Raw genomic sequence first — 18,083 nt, forward strand, 5'->3', positions numbered from 1 at the left:
GTCTGGGCTTGTTCAGGACTCAGACTCCATTTTAGAACAGTTTGCTTTAGACTTCAGTAGGAACTGTAAGCTTCAGACTTCAATGCAGGAACTGTATGCCTTTAGACTTCAGCAGGAAGTATGCTTAGAGGTCAGTAGGAACAGAATGCTGTACAGAAGCTATTAGACTCCATTGGTCTTTCAGACTAGACAGAGACTCTCAGAACAGAGAAATCCTTTTGATTATAGGCTATTGAGTCTAGGCTACGATGCCCTGTGTTGCCTACACAGAGAAACTACTTCAAATCTACTTGTAACTGGATTGATATACAAAGTACCTGTATGCTGAATACATGAAATCTGTGAGTAAAAATCTATGTTACATTTAAAGAAGTCTGCTTATTTTGTCTCTTGAGAGGGACTTGGGGTGGCTTACATGGGGCAAGCCCAATCAATATCATTAAAATAGCAACATAGTTAAAATAAACAAAATGTTATGACTTTTAACAAAGTCGTGCCTTTCCAAAGATCATAAAATCTCCAAAAGATTTTGGAGATTTCCATTTTCCAAAGGGATAATTGTATGCACCATTTAAAAAGAATTATTTCATACAATGTTTGGGAAAGTTGAACCATCAGAAAACAAAGTATTTCAGATGTCGGAATTACGGATAAAGGATGCTCTAGTCATACTAATACATAATGTGATTCAGAAGATTTTGAACATAAATCTACTGTTCAAGCTAGGTTTGTCTTTGTTGGGATTATTACATAATCAAATAGAGAAGAGGAAAGAAAGATGATGATGGTGATAATAATACGCAAGAAGAGCAGCAAAAGTGTTACCGGCTCAAAAATGGAAGAATACAGAGGCACCGATGCAAAACAAATGACTGATGGAACTGATGGAGTCAGTGGCAATGAATACATTATCTTCATTGTTGTTGCTCTTATTTAGCAAGAACATAAAGTTAAAATATGGATAGTTTTGATAATGACTAGTTTAATCTAAGTACAAGAAATGAATAACATTGAAATGTAATTGAAGTAATATTATATACCTTAACAAAAACCATTGGATAAGAAAGGAAAAAATAAATGCTTCACCCCCCCCCCCCATCATCATCATCATCATTATCATCTGCATTTCATCTGTGGATTTTAACTTGCATTTCAACTCTGTGTATCTTGTTGTGTGCCTTTTAATAATATTTTATCTCTTGCTTTAATCATGTTGCATCTCACCTCGAGCCATAGGGAGAGGCAGGTAAATAATAATAATAATAATAATAATAATAATAATTATTATTATTATTATTATTCTGTCTTTTTCTCTTTTTTAATTGTCTTGATAGCATTGCCTTTTTTTCTTTAGTCCATGTATTATTTTAATGCCAGTGGGTGTTTTACAATCTTTCTTAACAAATTATAATAAATTTAGAAACAATGTTGAGTAATGCACGGCTACTTTGTATGGTTTCTTTTCCAACAGTCCTGTATGTCAAGGATGTGAAATGTGTGAATGACATGGGAGCACAACTCCCAGTTAGCAGCTCTGGCAAGGGACGATGGGAATCGCATTGAATATGTTTGAATGGTTTTTAGCTATGAATTTTTAATACTGTTTATATTTAATTCTGTTTTAATGCTTGTACATTTGTATGTTTTAAATTGTGTATTAATGCTTTTAGTACACAACTTAGTACGCAAGCTGCTTTGAGCCCCCTTCAAGAGAGATAAAGCCGGAATAAATATAACAACAACAACAATCTTCTATACACATAATAAAAGTGAAAATGTGTATGTGTACATGGCTGGAGTGTCCACCTTTATAGACAAGCTCCTTTCTCCAGAAACAACCAGAGCTCCCACTACTCAGGAGAAACCAATGGCCCTCCCTCCAATGACATTGCAGGTTATTGTGAGTACCATGAACATGTACAAGAGCCCTGGCAATGTCCTCTACCAACACCATATTTACCACCACCCAAGTGAAGGCTTTCATATGGGGAAAATATCATCCTAGATTTCATGTGTTTCCTGCACCACAGACATCCTAGTGTTTCTGACTCTCTCCTTTGGTGTGGAATTTGCGTGACCCCACCCACTGCCTCTCCCTTAACCCTTTCCTGTTATTTTCTATGGCACACAGCAAACAGAGGAATTGAGCAGCAACAGAACATACTGGAGAGGTTTTGGGAGAAACCACCACGATTTATAGGAGTTGTAGGTACTGGGATGTATATGTTACAAAATGCAAGCAATCAGTGTGTGTGTCAGAGAGAGAGAGAGAGACTGATTTATTTCTTGACTGCTGAAAAGGATGTCTCTCACATGAACAAAGAAATACCATTTTAAACCTCTCTGAAAGGACATTTAGTGAGTTGATGCAACTGATCATATTGTATATATGTTATTCTGAATTAAGAAGAGTAAACTACTTGTTCTTTAATGTTCACACGTGTGGCATATTTTCTTTCCTTGGCAAGGAAGTGTGTGGGGTGATCCAATGTGAACTACACGTGGTTTATTTTACATTCCGCCACATAGTTCACCTGCAATCTAAGAGCACTGTGAACACCAATATAGACCTGGATTTAGTTTGCCACACAGAACCCCCATGACCAACAAAACTTACTGGAGGTCTTTGAAAGGATTTATAGGAGTTGTAGTTCACTTACATCCAGAATGCACTATGAACCCAGACAGTGATGGATCTGGACCAAACTTGTCATGCATACCCAATATGCCCAAATTTGAATACTGGTAGGTTTTGAGGGGAATTGGCCTGGAAATGTTGGCATTGTAGGTACTGGGATTTACAGTTCACCGGCAATCAATGAGCACGCTGAACTCCACTAAAGATGGAATTGGATCAAACTTGGCACACAGAGCCCCCATGACCAGCAAAAAATACTGGAGGTCTTTCGAGGAAATTCACCTCAATTTGGGGGAGTTGTAGTTCACCTACATCCAGAGAGCACTGTGAACCCAAATACCGGTGGACCTGGACCAAACTTGGCACACAGAACCCCTATGACTAATTCAACATACTGAAGGGATTTGAGGGGACTGACTCACCATAGTTTTCCCTACAGCCAGAGAGCACACTGAACCCCATTGATGAAGCATCTAGAGCAAATTTTCACTTAACCTGGCATAAGGTGAGTTGTAGTTCACCCACAGCCTTATGCATTTTGTACATTTAAAAATTGACTTTATTAAATAACCCAGGCAATGCCGGGTACCCAAGCTAGTAAAATGATGATGATGATGGAAACACATGTTTCCCCGCTGTGACTGCCTGCTATCTTGGCCATTCGACCCACCTTGACATGTGCACACTCAAAATGTGATCCCCATTGGCCAGTCCCCCTTTTTAATGTCCCCCTTTTAAGGGACGTTTTGTGTTTATATCTGTATGTTTAAATATACACCAGTAAGGTTGTGTATCTCAAGGTGATGATAGCCACTTCCCCTGAGTCGCCATGCGCAAAACCACAGAGCAAAGGCACCATTCCTGAGGGTCAATGCATGCATGTGCATGAATGCCAAAAGCACCCGGCTGTTTGCAACCTGCCATTTCATCCCTTTGCGCTGCAGTTGCTCAGCGGCTTCCGAACGGTCAATAACCTATTTTTGGACAGTTCTCTTCAAGGGAAGGAAAGCAGTGGCAGAGTAAAAACATTCAGTAAAAACATTCAGGAGATGGAGGAGGACCATGGGAGGGAGGAATCTGGCATTCTCTGGCTGGACTACAATGCCCATGATCCCCAGCCAGCATGGCTAATGCAATTTGGGGAACCATTGGTAAAACATGCACATCCTTTTGCATCCTGATCCTGTCCTCTGGAGTATTCGCTCTCCCTCCCAATTTGGTCCCATCTGCAAATTTGGATCAGCCTGTTTTCTAAACCTTCATCCAAGTCATTAATAAAGATGTTAAACAGCACTTGGTCCAGGATCAAACCCTCTTTGTGGCACTCCACTAGTCACTTCTTCCCAGGATGAAGAAAAGGAATCATCACAGAGAAGCACCCTTTGGTTTTGGTTGCTTAACCAATTACAGATCCACCTAATCATCTTCTTCCATAGTGGATGATCAAGAGATTCATAGGGTGATCATGGGAGTTGAGGTTTTGCAATGCCTTTAGCCTTCTTTGCCAAGGAGCGCTGGTGTCTCACCAAACAACAGCTCCCAGGACTTCCTAGCATTGGAATTGTGGCCCAAGTAGGGTCATACTGCATTAATTCCTCAGTGTAGACACACCTCTACAGAGAACGTTTAAACCAAATCTGTGAATAATCCAGTGCTCAAAAGTCAAAAACCCACAAATATGGAGATCTGACTATATTAGGAGCCCCCGGTGGCGCAGTGGGTAAACCCTTGTGCCGGCAGGACTGAAGACCGACAGGTCAGAGGTTTGAATCTGGGGAGAGTGCGGATGAGCTCCCTCTGTCAGCTCCAGTTCCCTATGCAGGGAAATGAAAGAAGCCTCCCACGAAGATAGTAAAACATCAAAATATCCGGGCGTCCCCTGGGCAATGTCCTTGCAGACGGCCAATTCTCTCACACCAGAAGCGACTTGCAGTTTCTCAAGTCGCTCCTGACATTAAAAAAACTGTATATTATGTTTGGTATCATTGTTCTTCATCTCTGTTTTGCAAGCTGTTATGGCTCCAGTTCTAGAAAAATGGGGTATATAAATCATTCTTTCTATTAGTGAACTCATGTGCCGAAAGAGGATCCCTGTGCAGACAAAACAGCAGCAGCCAATCCCCACCCCCCTCAATAAAAGATGAAGGAAATAAGTATATCGAGTTTCCATATGTCCAAAAATCTTAGGAAAAATCCGTACAACGGTAACTTCACAAGTAATCCAATGAGGAGAGCATATGCTCAAATGGATGTGAAATGTGCCACCAGAAAATGGGATTGGGGAGGAAAGGGAACGAAGTGCAGGACAAGCTGCTTAGCATCCTGATCAAGAATATATCACAAAACAAGCTTCAGTGTACATTTCATTGGAAGCATACCCTGCCAAACACAAGTGGGACTTGTTGCCGAGTAATAAATCTGTGTTATAAATCTATAGTTTTTTAAAAGGAGCCATGTTATGTATGCCTAACAAGCACCTGTAAATCTACTTAGGTGAGAGCAGACAGAAGTACAGAAAGAAAACAAACCAGGCGTTTAATGAGATTGTAAATGAACAAAGGTGAGCAGCACCGGGTAACATTTGGTTTAAAAGAGACAGAGGGGTAGATGCAAGGTTGCAAACATATCATGCTTTATATAGCAAGTATATAAAAGTCCCGTATGGATATATAGTCAGGATTATTTGATTTTTTTCAACCATTAAGGAGTTCAATCCCATCTGATCTTGGAATCAAAGCAGGGTCTGCTCAGGTTAGGACTTGGATGGGAGACTGCCAAGGGATACTGGGTGCAATGCTATAATTCATAAGGAATGGGTGCAAACATCTCAGAGTATCCCTTGCCTAAGAAAACCTATTCAATCCATAGGGTCAACGGGCAGCAAAGTTGCACTGAGCCATAGAAATTGGGAGGTGAAAATCTTCCAGTTGAGGAGGAGCTCAAGGCTGTTTGTTGTTGAGTACTATCTATCAGGTGCATTGCGAAGTGACGACCTAGAAGGGAAGGTATGGGTGACCGTCCTTTTCACGTAGAGAATTGCCCCTCTTATATTGTCAGCAGTCCTGTTTCACATTCTAAGAGCTGGCAATACATTCCACTTACATTCATCACATGGTCAGTATTACTTTTTTGTTTTTAATCAGGAGAAATAGCAATATCCAAAAACCGAGAGATCCCTTGCCCTGCCAAGAGTCCCTTACATTAAAGGAGACTGACAACAGGTTAAAACCAGTTATTTCCATGGGATTCTATGGTTCTACACCAAATCCCATAGGATACAAGAGCCAGTAATCCAGGTTAAAACCATTGCTTTCCATGGGATCCTATGGCTCTGCTCCAAACTCTGGGGGGCCACGTCTTCTTGGTGGTGGCCCCCTAGCTCTGGAACGCCCTTCCTAGAGAGATTAAATTAGCCCCCATTCTCTAAGTTTTCTGGGCGAGTTTAAAAACATGGCTTTTTAGAGAGGCTTTTGACCTTGTGTAGTTTATGGCCAGATTTGAGGATTTAGCAACTGCTTACTCCATCACTTTGGACTGTTAATGGAGTGAGGTAGTCTTACCTGCAGGCTCTATGGCATTTTATGAATTTTAAAATTTTACTAGATTAGGTTTATGTGTATTTTTTATTGATTTATGTTGTTGTTTTAGAAGCGTATGTATTGTTTGTTCTATTTCTGGCACTTTGAATGTGCTCTTGTAAGCTGCCCAGAGTCCCTCCGGAGAGATGGCGACAGTGTACAAACAAAATACTATTGTTATTATCATCATCATCATCATCATCATCATCATCATCAAATTATTTTTGTTTTCTTTCTGATTATCTGCATTGTATAAAGATAACAATATAGTCACTGGGTTTCTATTTTTTTCTTCATAATGCTTTCTATGCCCATTATATCATTTCCCCAGAACCTCTGTATATATTTACATTACCACCACATGTGAATATATGTTCCCATTTCTTGGCAACCCCTTCAACATTTTTTGAACATCTCTTATCCATGTTAGATATCTTTATTGGGGCCAAGTCATTTTGGAACCACTGGCAATAATCTTTAAGAGTTCTTGGCGAACGGGACAGGTTCCAGCAGATTGGAGGAGGGCAAATGTGGTCCCTATCTATCATCAAGGAGGGAAAAAAGAAAGACCCAAACAATCACTGCCCAGTCAGCCTCACATCGATGCCAGGCAAGATTCTAGAAAAAGATAATTAAGGAAGTGGTCTGCAAACACTAAGAAAGGAATGCGGTAATCACAAATAGTCAACATGGATTTATCAAAAACAAGTCATGCCAGACTAATTTGATCTCTTTTTTTTTTATAGAGTTACAAGCTGGGTGGATGCAGGGAATGCCATGAATGTAGCGTATCTGGATTTCAGGAAGGCTTTCCTTTGACAAGGTCCCCCATGACCTTCTGGCAAACAAATTAGTCAAATGTGGGCTAGGCAAAACTACAGTTAGCTGGATCTGCAATTGGTTAAGCAAACAAACCCAGAGGGTGATTCTCCCCAATGTTTCCTCTTCATCCTGGAAAGAAGTGATGAGCGGAGTGCTAGAAGCAGGGTTCCGTCCTGGGCCCTGTCCTGTTCAACATCTTTATTAATGACTTATATGATGGGTTAGGAGACATGATCATCAAGTTTGCTGACAGGACCAAATTGGGAGGGAGAGCCAATGTTCCAGAAGACAGGAGCAGAATTCAACATGATCTTAACAGATTAGAGAGAAGATTGGCCAAAACTAACCAAATGAAGTTAAACATGGACAAATGCAAGTTATTCCACTTACGCAGAAGAAATGAAATGGAAAGTTATAGAATGAGGATGCATGGCTCGATAGCAGTACGTGTGAAAAAGATCTTGGGAGTCCTTGTGGACAGAAAGGTAAACATGAGCCAACAATGTGATGCATCGGCTAAAAAAGTGAATGGGATATTGGCCTGCATCAATAGGAGTCTAGTGCCTAGATCCAGTGAAGTCATGCTACCCCTTTATTCTGCCTTGGTCAGACCACACCTGGAATCACACTGTCTCCAATTCTGGGCACCACAATCAATGGGAGATGTTGACAGGCTGGAATGTGTCCAGAGAAGGGTGATTCAAATGATCAAGGGTCTGGAGAATAAGCCCTATCAGAAATGGCTTAAAGAGCTGGGCATGTTTAGCCTGCAGAAGAGAAGGCTGAGAGGAGACATGATGAGGGCCATGTATAAAGATGTGAGAGGAAGTCATAGGGAGAAGGGAGCAGGCTAGTTTTCCGCTGCCCTGGAGACTAGGACGCAGAACAATGGCTTCCAAATACAGGAAAGGAGTATTTCCTAGTACTCCTACCTGAATATTAGGAAGAACATCCTAATTGTGAGAGCTGTTCATCAGTGGAGTCACTGCCCTGGAGTCTCATGCAGGCTCCTTCTTTGGAGGTTTTGAAACAGAGCCTGGATGACTATCTGTTGGGGGTGCTTTGAATGCAATTTTCCTGCTTCTTGACAGAATGGGGTTGGAGTGGATGGCCCACAAGGTCTCTTCCAACTCTATGATTCTATAATTCTACTGAAAACCATGGGGAGGAATTTGGAATGAGCTGCAGAAACACTCTTCTATTTTCCTGTGACAGAAATTATCTTGTATCGGATGAATTTTTCAACATCTATTAAAACCATCAATATGGAAGGATAGCTGTAGTTAGTGACTGGCAAGACCGAACCATCTCAAGGGTCTGAAGCGGTGGTCAGCCTCCTGAACCTCTTGTACTGCATCATAAGGCACAACATATTTCTTGGGGAAACACTGTCCACGGTGCTGAATAATATTTCGGCTCCGGCCCTTTCTGCCAGACCAAAACATCACTGTGTATGTGTGTTATGTGTGTTTGCATTCATGCCAATTTCTGTCTACCTCAAGGGGAACTCCTCGTGACATTTCCTCAACCTCGAGAGTTGCTGTCGTCTGGGGCTGAGAGAGTGCGACTTGTCCAAAGCAGCACATGCATTCCTTTGGATAAACAGGGATTTAAACCCTGGTCTCCTGGAGATCTAGTCCTGCACTCAAACTACTTCTAAATGTTGACTCTCTTTAAACATTTCATAAAGGCTCTAAAGCAGGCCTGGGCCAACTTCAGCCCCTTCTCTAGGTATTTTGGACTGCAACTCCCACAATTCCTAACGACTGGTAGAAATTTATTGGTGGATGGATGGATGGATTGGTAGGTAAGTGGATGGATGGATCGATAGATGGATAGATAGAGACACAGATGAAGAGATAGAGAAAGAAAGAGATAAATACTGATGAATGGATGGATGTATGGATTGGTAAATAGATGAACGGATGGACAGACAGACAGATAGATAGAGACACATATGAAGAGATAGATAGAGAAAGAGAGAAATGTATTGGTGAATGGATGGATTGGTAGGTAGATAGCTACATAAATAGATGGATGGATGGATGGAGACACTGATGAAGAGATGGAGAGATAAAGAGAGAAATGTATTGGTGAATCGATGGATGGATAGATAGAGGGATGGGTGGATGATGGGATGGATGGATGGATGGATAGATAGATAGATAGATAGAGACACTGATGAAGAGATAAGGGATAGAGAAAGAGGGATATGTATTGGTAAATGGATGGATGAATTAATAAGTTAGGTAGGTAGACAGACAGAGACACTGATGGAGAGACAGAGTAAAATGTATTAGTGAATGGATGGATTAGTAGATAGATAGATAGATAGATAGATAGATAGATAGATTTTGTTGGGCCTTTGTTGATAGATTTTGTTGGGCTTTTGTTGGGCTCCGCTGCAAGAGGGACCCTGGGGCCTGAGTACTGCCACCCAGCTTTGCTGCCTGCTCAGCCCTGGGCTTACCCACGAGGAGACCTGCAGTTATTATTATTATTATTATTATTATTATTATTACTTTATTTGTACCCCGCTAGCATCTCCCGAAGGACTCGATGCGGCTTACATAGGCCAAGGCCTCAAAACACAACACAACAATGCAACACCTAAAGCAAAATTAAAAACAGATTAAGCAATATAGACAACAAACAATAAACAATAACAGTTACACCCTCATTCCAGCCAGCTGACCCAGCAACCTCCAAAGAGAGAACATAAAAGATCTGACCGAGAGGCCTGGAAGAGCTTTGTTGGGCTCTGCTGCAAGAGGGACCCTGGGGCCTGAGCATTGCCATCCAGCTTTGCTGCCTGCTCAGCCCTGGGCTTACGCACGAGGAGACCTGCAGCCACACCCTCATTCCAGCCAGCTGACCCAGCAGGGAGAGAACATGGCCCCCGCAACCTCACCACGCTGCTACTTTAATGGCCGCGCCACCCATTGCCCGGCTGCCAGAATACCTGCGCTGGGTGCCTCCATAGCCACGCTGCCCATCATTTGGACATTGGAACACCTGTGCAGGCGCTAGTTTTTGGTGTTCTCCTGCCTCTCCTGTTGCTTCAGACCACTTTTTCCATCAGCCCACTTTGGTTGGGATTCAATGTTTACTTTTAATCTCTTTTTTGTATTTATATTTGAATTATTGTATGTTTCCTTTTAAGCTTTTTATTGTATTTCTATTTGAATTACTTCTAAGTTTGTTATTGTATTATATTCAAATTATTATCTCATGTTTATTACTGTATGTTTAAATTGATATGTTAATTGTTTAAATTCATATGTTATGTTTATTATTATATGTGTAATGCGGCATTGTATACCATGGATTGTAAGCCACCCTGAGTCCCCCACTGGAGTGAGAAGAGTGGGGTATAAATGTAGTATAATAATAATAAAAAATAATAGATAGATAGATTTCCTGCTGGCAATTCTTACTTATGGAATGCTCCTCAGTTAAAGCAGAAACCAGTAGACATAACCTGGTCCTGATAAGGATGCCATATAGATAGACTCATGAGTCTTTTTAAGGAAGAGAAGAGCCCAAAACATGTTCCTTCCTCCAGTTTAAAGAAGGAGAATAAAATCACAGATGCCATTTTTCAGCTTCATCTTGATATGGCTTTAGTGTGGACATTTAACTTACATTTAAATGGCAATTTCATATAAATGTAATCGTTAATTTTTCTTCTTTCTAATGGACATGCAGTTGAATTAGATTTTTAAAGCTTATGAATGATTAACTAAACACATTAGTCCCTTTCTACTAGCCTTCCTATCTCCCTGTTAGCATCGGCTTGGGTAGAAGTGGGAGAGAAAGGCCAGTCGGCTGAGCTTGCCTTCCATCATTTAAGACTTGGCAATGGCACTTAAATAGGGCCTGCAAACAGACCGCAAGTGAGTGCGAACCATAAAGCACATGCACAAAGCACAAAACTGCTTTGAGTCCCTTTTGAGGAGATACAGCGAGGGATAAATAAATATAACATCAACAACAACATGCATGTGAAACCCAGGAAAAGGTCATTTTCTGAGACTTCAGCTCCCTTAATATACATGGAAGCTCCTTCTTTGGAGGCTTTTAAAGGAGTGGCTGGGTGGCCATCTGTTGGAGGTGTTTTGATTGTGTCTTTCCTGCATGGCAGAAGGGGGTTGGACTGGGTGGCCCTGGGCTTGCTCATATTATAATAATATTTATTATAAAGGTATATGGCCATCCGTTGGGGTGCTTTGTGCTTTTCCTGCATGGCAGAATAAAGGGGGTTGGGCTGGGTGGCCCCTGGGGTTTCTTTTGTTGTTGTTGTTGTTGCTATATTATTATTATTATTATTATTATTATTATTATTATTATTATTATTATTATTATTTTACAAAGGCTGGGTGGCCATCTGTCAGAGGTGCTTTGATTGTGCCTTTACTGCATGGCAGAAGGGAGTTGGACTGGACAGCCTCTGGGTTGCTCCTGTTATTATTATTATTATTATTATTATTATTATTACAAAGTCTGGGTGGCCATCTCTTGGGTGCTTTATTGTGCTTTTCCTGCATGGCAGACTAAAGGGGGTTATATTGGGTGGCCCCTGGAGTTACTCCTTTTTATTATTACTATTATTACAAAGGCTCGATAGCCATCTGTTGGGCTGCTGTGATTGTAGTTTTACTGCATGGTAAAAGGAGGGTAGACTGGTTGGCCCATGGGGTTGCTCCTATTATTATTATTATTATTATTATTATTATTATTATTGCAAAGGCTGGATAGCCATTTGTTGGAGTGCTTTGATTGCGCTTTTCCTGCATGGTAGAAGGGGGTTGGGCTGGATAGCTTCTGGGATTTGTGCTATTATTATTATTATTATTATTATTATTATTACTACTACTACTACTACTATTATGGCTGTATGGCCATGTGTCGAGGGTGCTTTGATTGTACCTTTCCTTCAGGTCAGAATGAGGATGGACTGGATATCCTATGCAGTCTCTCCCAACTCTTCTGTGATTCTATGATCCATTACCAACATGGTCAGGATTCCCTGACCTTTAGGACTTCATCGCAGGAGGCAGGCAAACTGTTATTGCAGCCAAACCATGACCTTTGGTGATGCTCCCTATGACATGACACCATATGCATCCCATTGCTGGTCTGCCTTGTTCCCATGATTCTTTTGTCTCCAGCTACTGATGTGTAAAACTTGTCAATAGCTCCCAGCTCTGAAATATTTCCATCACTTCTCTTGGTGTAACAGGTCCCTTCCCCTTCTCTGCTGGCTCTTTTCTTTGCATTTTATATGCTATGTTTATATTTGCACCTTTCTTGTTCCTTTCTATATAATGGAAGATCTCAAATGCACTAAGATAAAAATCATTAACCAACGAATAGCAGGCGTGCAGGAAGGGAGGGTTATGAGGGTGCATGGAAGTAAGATTACAGGGCCATGCACTGGTGAATTGCTGCAGTTGTATAGCACAATGTAGCACTATGATTTTTGTTCCTTAGGATATAAATGTCATTTCCTAATTCCTAATAATTAAAAACATGGAAAAAGTTTATCGAACTGCCTAAAGTTAGGCCCCAGATTATCAAAGCAATTAACCCACATTATCTGCTTTTAACTAGACTAGATTACCCTACACTGCCATATAATCCAGTTCAAAACAGATAATGTGGATTATCTGCTTTGATAATCTGAATATAATATGGCAGTGTAGATCCAGCCTGAGAAAAACCGAGAAAGAAAAGTCAGACTGGATTACCTTCGTGGCCCCTTCTACATATGAAATCCAGATTATCTGCTTTGAACTGGATTATCTGGCCATGTAGACTCATATAATCCAGCTCAAAGCAGATCATGTGGATAGTCTGCTTTGATAATCTGGATTATATGGCTGTGAAGAAGGGGTCTAGGAAATTCTGGATTTGTGGTGGTTTGAGTATTGGACAATAATGCTGTAAGAGACCAGACAGATTTGAATTCCGCCCAGTTATGACACCCACAAGTCTCACTCTCTCAGGGCCCTTCCACACAGCCCTATATCCCAGAAAATCAAGGCAGAAAATCCCACAATATCTGTTTTGAACTGGGTTATCTGAGTCCACATTCAAATAATGTGGGATTTTCTGCCTTGATATTCTGGGATATAGGGCTGTGTGGAAGGGCCCTCAGCCTCAGAGAAAGGCTTTCCTGAACAAATCTTGTTAAGAAAACCTTAGAGTTGCCATAGGGAATAAATGACCTGAAGGCAACACTGTTTTTCAAAGGAACTTTTCTATAAGTCCAGGAGCCAGGTGTAATGGCAGGCTCATAAACCTTTGCAAATCTTACGTGTCAAACTCAAGGCCTGTAAGCCGAATCCGGTTAGCCATATCATTCTGTGCCCCTCCTCCAGATGCTGGGCTACAACTCCCATATTCTTCCTCATTCAACATCATAACTAGAGCTGGGAAGAGTTGAGATATAGGAACATCTGGAGATTGCGGTTTGTTCTGTTTAGTCAAGAGATTGGACTTTGGATTGAGATCCAAGGATTAGGGATAGGATGTCTGGCTTTAAAAATGCCCTTGAACCTTTCCCCTGAACCACAGAGTCACAATTGCTGTTGGGTTGCCATTCCCATTATCCCCAGTCTGCATAGTGGAGCACCTCTTCACGATATTAGCAAACTTCAGCCCTCCAGGTGTCTTGGACTTCAACTCCGAGAATTCCTAACAGCTTCAGGCCCCTTCCTTTCCCCCCTCAGCTGCTTAAGTAGAAAAAGAAAGCAAAAGGAAAGGGCCTGAGGCTGCTAGGCATTGAGGGAGTTGAAGTCCAAAACACCTGGAGGGTCCAAGTTTGCCCATGCCTGGTGTAAAACAATTATAGTTGGCTCTCTGTTTATACGGATTCTCTATCCACAGATTCAATGGACCTTTGAAGGCAAGCCTGAGGCCGAGGTAGCCCTTGACATCTATGAGTTTGTTCTAGATCGCAATTCTAGCCTCAGCAAGCATGGCTGATGGAAACATCATCCAAAACACAACCAAACACAAATAACAGTAATGGGCGGTAACTAAGGATACGAAAGTGTCTCCACATTGAAGATGAAAGAGCATCTCAAGATGGCAGGGCTTGTTGTCATGTGAGACCAATGGACACTTTCTGCAAAGTGGAAGAGGCGTTGTGTGAAAAGCCCTGGCAAAGAATGCAGAGAGATTTCACTGGATGGATCTCAGCTTGCTGTTTATCATTCAAACTTTATGCTATGGCAGTGTTGTTGACTCTCAGATTGTACTAACACAGGCCCCAATGACACTGCCATAGCACAAAGTTTGAGCAATCTCATCTGTTGCTTGTGTGGATCAAAACTTAGATTATACTTTCCAGCTATTGCTACAAGGAGGCAACCATGAAAATGAACAAAATCTGGCTACCAGGATTAAAAAAAAAACCAGAATCAAGACATATAAATAAACAGCACCACTTGGAAACAGGAAATTCCAGACAGCAAACAACCAAGTGCCAGTTAACACCTCTGAAACAAAGGATGCCTCCAAGCAACAACAGCCAGGCTACCTCAATGCAAATACCCTCACTGAGGTAGCCTCAACAGCCAGGCTACCTCAATGCAAATACCCTCGCTGCAAGGCTACTCAGTGCTATTCAAGCTTGCTTATCACAACATTCACACTTTCCTCAAACAGACAAGGATTCTTTCTCCCAACCTGAACATTATTCCACAGAAAGATAGATAGATAGATAGATAGAGATAGAGGCACACACTCCACTTGCCTCATTCCCACAGATCTCTGAACAAACCTCTGAGGATCCCAGCCACAGATGCAGGCAAAACGTCAGGAGAGAATGCTACTGGAACATGGCCATGCATACAGCCTGAAAAATTCATAACAACCCTGTTGCTATAAACTCTCATTATCTGCAATCGTGGACTGGCTTGGAAGAGGATGGTGAGAACTGGAGTCCATGGGCATTTAGGGATCCAGCTGGGGGAGATGAGGCACATGGTTGGATATCATGTTATTTTGTTTATGCATGTAAGAGTTGTGTAGAAAAAGAAATAGTCATATCTGCTTAGTACTTATCCAAACTTAAGGAGAAAAAAACTTGTCCATATGTTTTACCCTTTGAACTTCTTTCTAAATGCCAGACCCTGGCAAGAGTTTCTTTGAACTTGCACCAAAAGTCACACTGGAAAATTGCAGCCAGTTCCCAAACACCTGGATGGAGGGATATGAAATTACATAACATGTTACCTCTGTTAGGGACCATCCATACGTAGAAGCGAAGCAGGGAAGAACATGTTAATTGTATTGCTTACTCTTGGGGAAACATTAAAACAACAGGACCCATTCCATCAAGTACAAAAGGACCTTTTGGTGTTAAATTAATGCTGAAATGATTTTCAATGTGCACAGGGCCCTTCTGAAAGCTTCTTGCCCTCCCTCCCTCCCACTTGTAGGCTACCATCCAGCTGCAAAACGCAGCACCTCTGAGAGATAAACAGAACATCTTTTGCAAACAACTGGGGCTGCCAACTGACCAGAAACAACCTTTCCCAGGCTGTTCTTATTCCTTTTGCAGCTGGGGGAAGCTGCTTTGCATGCTAATGTTTGTTCATCCAGCTGTCGGGAAAGACACAAGAGCACATGCTGATAAAAATGTTGGCAACCCTACCTGTTGGCGCACTTAATGAACAGAGAATGGCTTTAAAGGTACAACAAGGAGGTTCCTGGCAAGCTTGAGTTCAAAACTTAAAAGCAGTAAGCAGCAACAAAGCAAAAGTAGATCTGATGATAAATAGAGGGCCTTCCATCCACGTTGATACTTTTTAAAGCACCAATGACCAGCACAGAAAACATCTGCAAAACAGCATCATCCTGCTCTGCTAGCTCCATAGAAAAGTCTACTGCATTTCTAAAGAAGCTGAGGAAAATATCCCTTGAACAGCATCACTTCCAATGTCTCCTCTATGGTTGTAGAACTGTAATCATTCTAATCATCTAGGCAAGAAACCCAAAGGGTGCTGTTTTGCAAGTGTAGTGTTGGTCACTACTGCCAACTTTAAAAACAACCATGGTTTTGCTGCTGTGCCCTTAAGAGCAGGAATATCACAGGTGAAGCCTATCTGGACCATGTTGCTTTTGGGCCCAAAAGGGCACTTTTCTGTGCTCTTCGCATTCTGGTAAAGCCAGGTTATTGTAGCATAGGGGCCCGGTTTGGAGAAAAGTTGGCAACCCCAAAAGATGACAACAAGCCTGGAGGATCCATGTTGTGTAGGTTGGGAGTCACTCATGCCAAGTCACCTCCCAAATCAATGGACCCCAAAACAAAGCTGGAGAATTGTGTACAAACAGAATGGTTCAACACAGAGAAAGCACAGAAGCAAAGGAACAAAACGAGCAAGGCCTTGCATCCAAGAACTGCCAAATCCCAAACAGTGAAGGCCAGGTTTTCCTTTCCAGGTTCAAGATCCATGTGGTTTCCAATGAGCCATCACATTACAAGCAGGTGGGCATCACCAAAAAGACCCCCTCCCTTTCAATGAATCACACAGCAAGATGAATAAATCAAATAGGACGACGACACAAACCGTTTAGCATCCAAGTCCTCCCTAAAATTCTCATTCAATGCAGCAAATCCAAAACAAGGGGGAAGACAAAAAAAGGAAAGGGAAGGGGGCATCCAAGCTGGCACCCCCATTAAAATATGTTTATGAAACCTAAGCGCTAGGTTTAAAGAGGCTGAGATGAAGAAGGATGCCAGCCTGAGAGAGACCCAGCCCTGTCCAGCGAGACAAGGAGGCTTGTCCTTATGTAACACCAGCACGGTGGCGGTGCTGTGATCTCCCTTGCAAAGGGATGTAATTACAGCACATTGGCCCTCCCTGGGCGGTGGTGCGGATGCGAGATAACCCTTAGGGTGGGAGGCCCAATTTGGGGAGGTGGGATGGAGCCGGACCTCTTTGTGCTGGGGAGGAGAATGCACACACGCAGCCCACTCCCAGGGATGCAGCAGGCTTGTAAGGCTTGCTTATGCTTACCTCCAGCCGCGTTGTTGTCTTCTTCCCAGCTCACGCCATGCCTTCTGCGCACACCGCTGGCCTCTTCATGTCCAGAGGCGCACCTGGAAGATGGAGGGATGCCAGGAGTGGGGAGACGGCCCCTGATGCGATGGGTAAACAACACAAGAGGGAGGGTGAGGCGCCACACAGGCGCACCAGCGCACACCGAGCTCCCCAGTTTTTGGGCTATTAATGCAGCCTGATGTCAGCCTTGGGCAAGCTCAGCAATGGCCCTCTTCTTTTTCCTTCCTTCCTTCTTTCCTTTCTTTCCTTAGCACCACCTTCTCTTGCTTCTTCTCCTTCGCAGCTCTCCTGCTCCTTGGCAGCCTCCTCCAGATTGCCTGGCACATCAGAGCATCCACTGCTTTGGGGTGGCTCTCTGAAAGAAAGACGCCTCAAAAGGAGAAGAAGGAGAGCCTGGAGGAAAAGGCCAGGGATAGATCCCAGCCGGAGTGAATGAATGGATGGATGAAGGGAGAGGCTCCCTCCTACAAAACAATAATAATAAAATAAAAGAGGATGCTTATGCTTATCCCCAAAAAGCAAAGGATGGAGGATGCAGGCTCTGGCTTTTCTCTCTCTGCCTCCCTGCTTGCTTGCCTGCCTGCCTTCAAACACACTCACATGCATCCAATCCACACACGCTTGCTGGCTTGTACACTCACGCACCCTCAAGTGTCGTAGCGCCAAGCCAGTTAAAGAGACACGGCCATTATTATCAATAATGCATGACTGCAGGCCAATGAGTCCCGTACCTCGCCTCCTCCTCCTGCCTTGGATCCTAAAGAGATTACAACCATCCAGTGTGGATAAACACCAGGACCTGCTGGTTTGCCCCCCTTCCTATTCCCCCCTTGCTTGATTATTATTGTTATTTTTTTTGGCCAAGGATTATTATGATTTCTTTGTAGGCCGAGGAAATTGAGTCGAGATGCTCACACACGTATATACATACATCAACACACCGTAAGCCAGCCAGCCTGCCGAGATGAA

The 18,083-nt window shown here is 42.5% G+C and overlaps 1 protein-coding gene across 1 annotated transcript in view; it reads right to left on the reverse strand.

Moving 5' to 3' along the window:
* Positions 1-17,835, reverse strand: part of FBXL16 (F-box and leucine rich repeat protein 16) — a 76,031-nt gene extending 58,196 nt beyond the window's left edge. The window contains exon 1 of the mRNA XM_067461071.1: positions 17,070-17,835. The gene's annotated coding sequence lies outside the window, so the exon portion shown is untranslated. The remainder of the gene's footprint in view (positions 1-17,069) is intronic.
* Between the last annotated feature and the right edge of the window lie 248 nt (positions 17,836-18,083).

This window comes from Anolis sagrei, chromosome X, assembly GCF_037176765.1.
Source record: "Anolis sagrei isolate rAnoSag1 chromosome X, rAnoSag1.mat, whole genome shotgun sequence".
Classification (NCBI taxonomy): Eukaryota; Metazoa; Chordata; class Lepidosauria; order Squamata; family Dactyloidae; genus Anolis; species Anolis sagrei.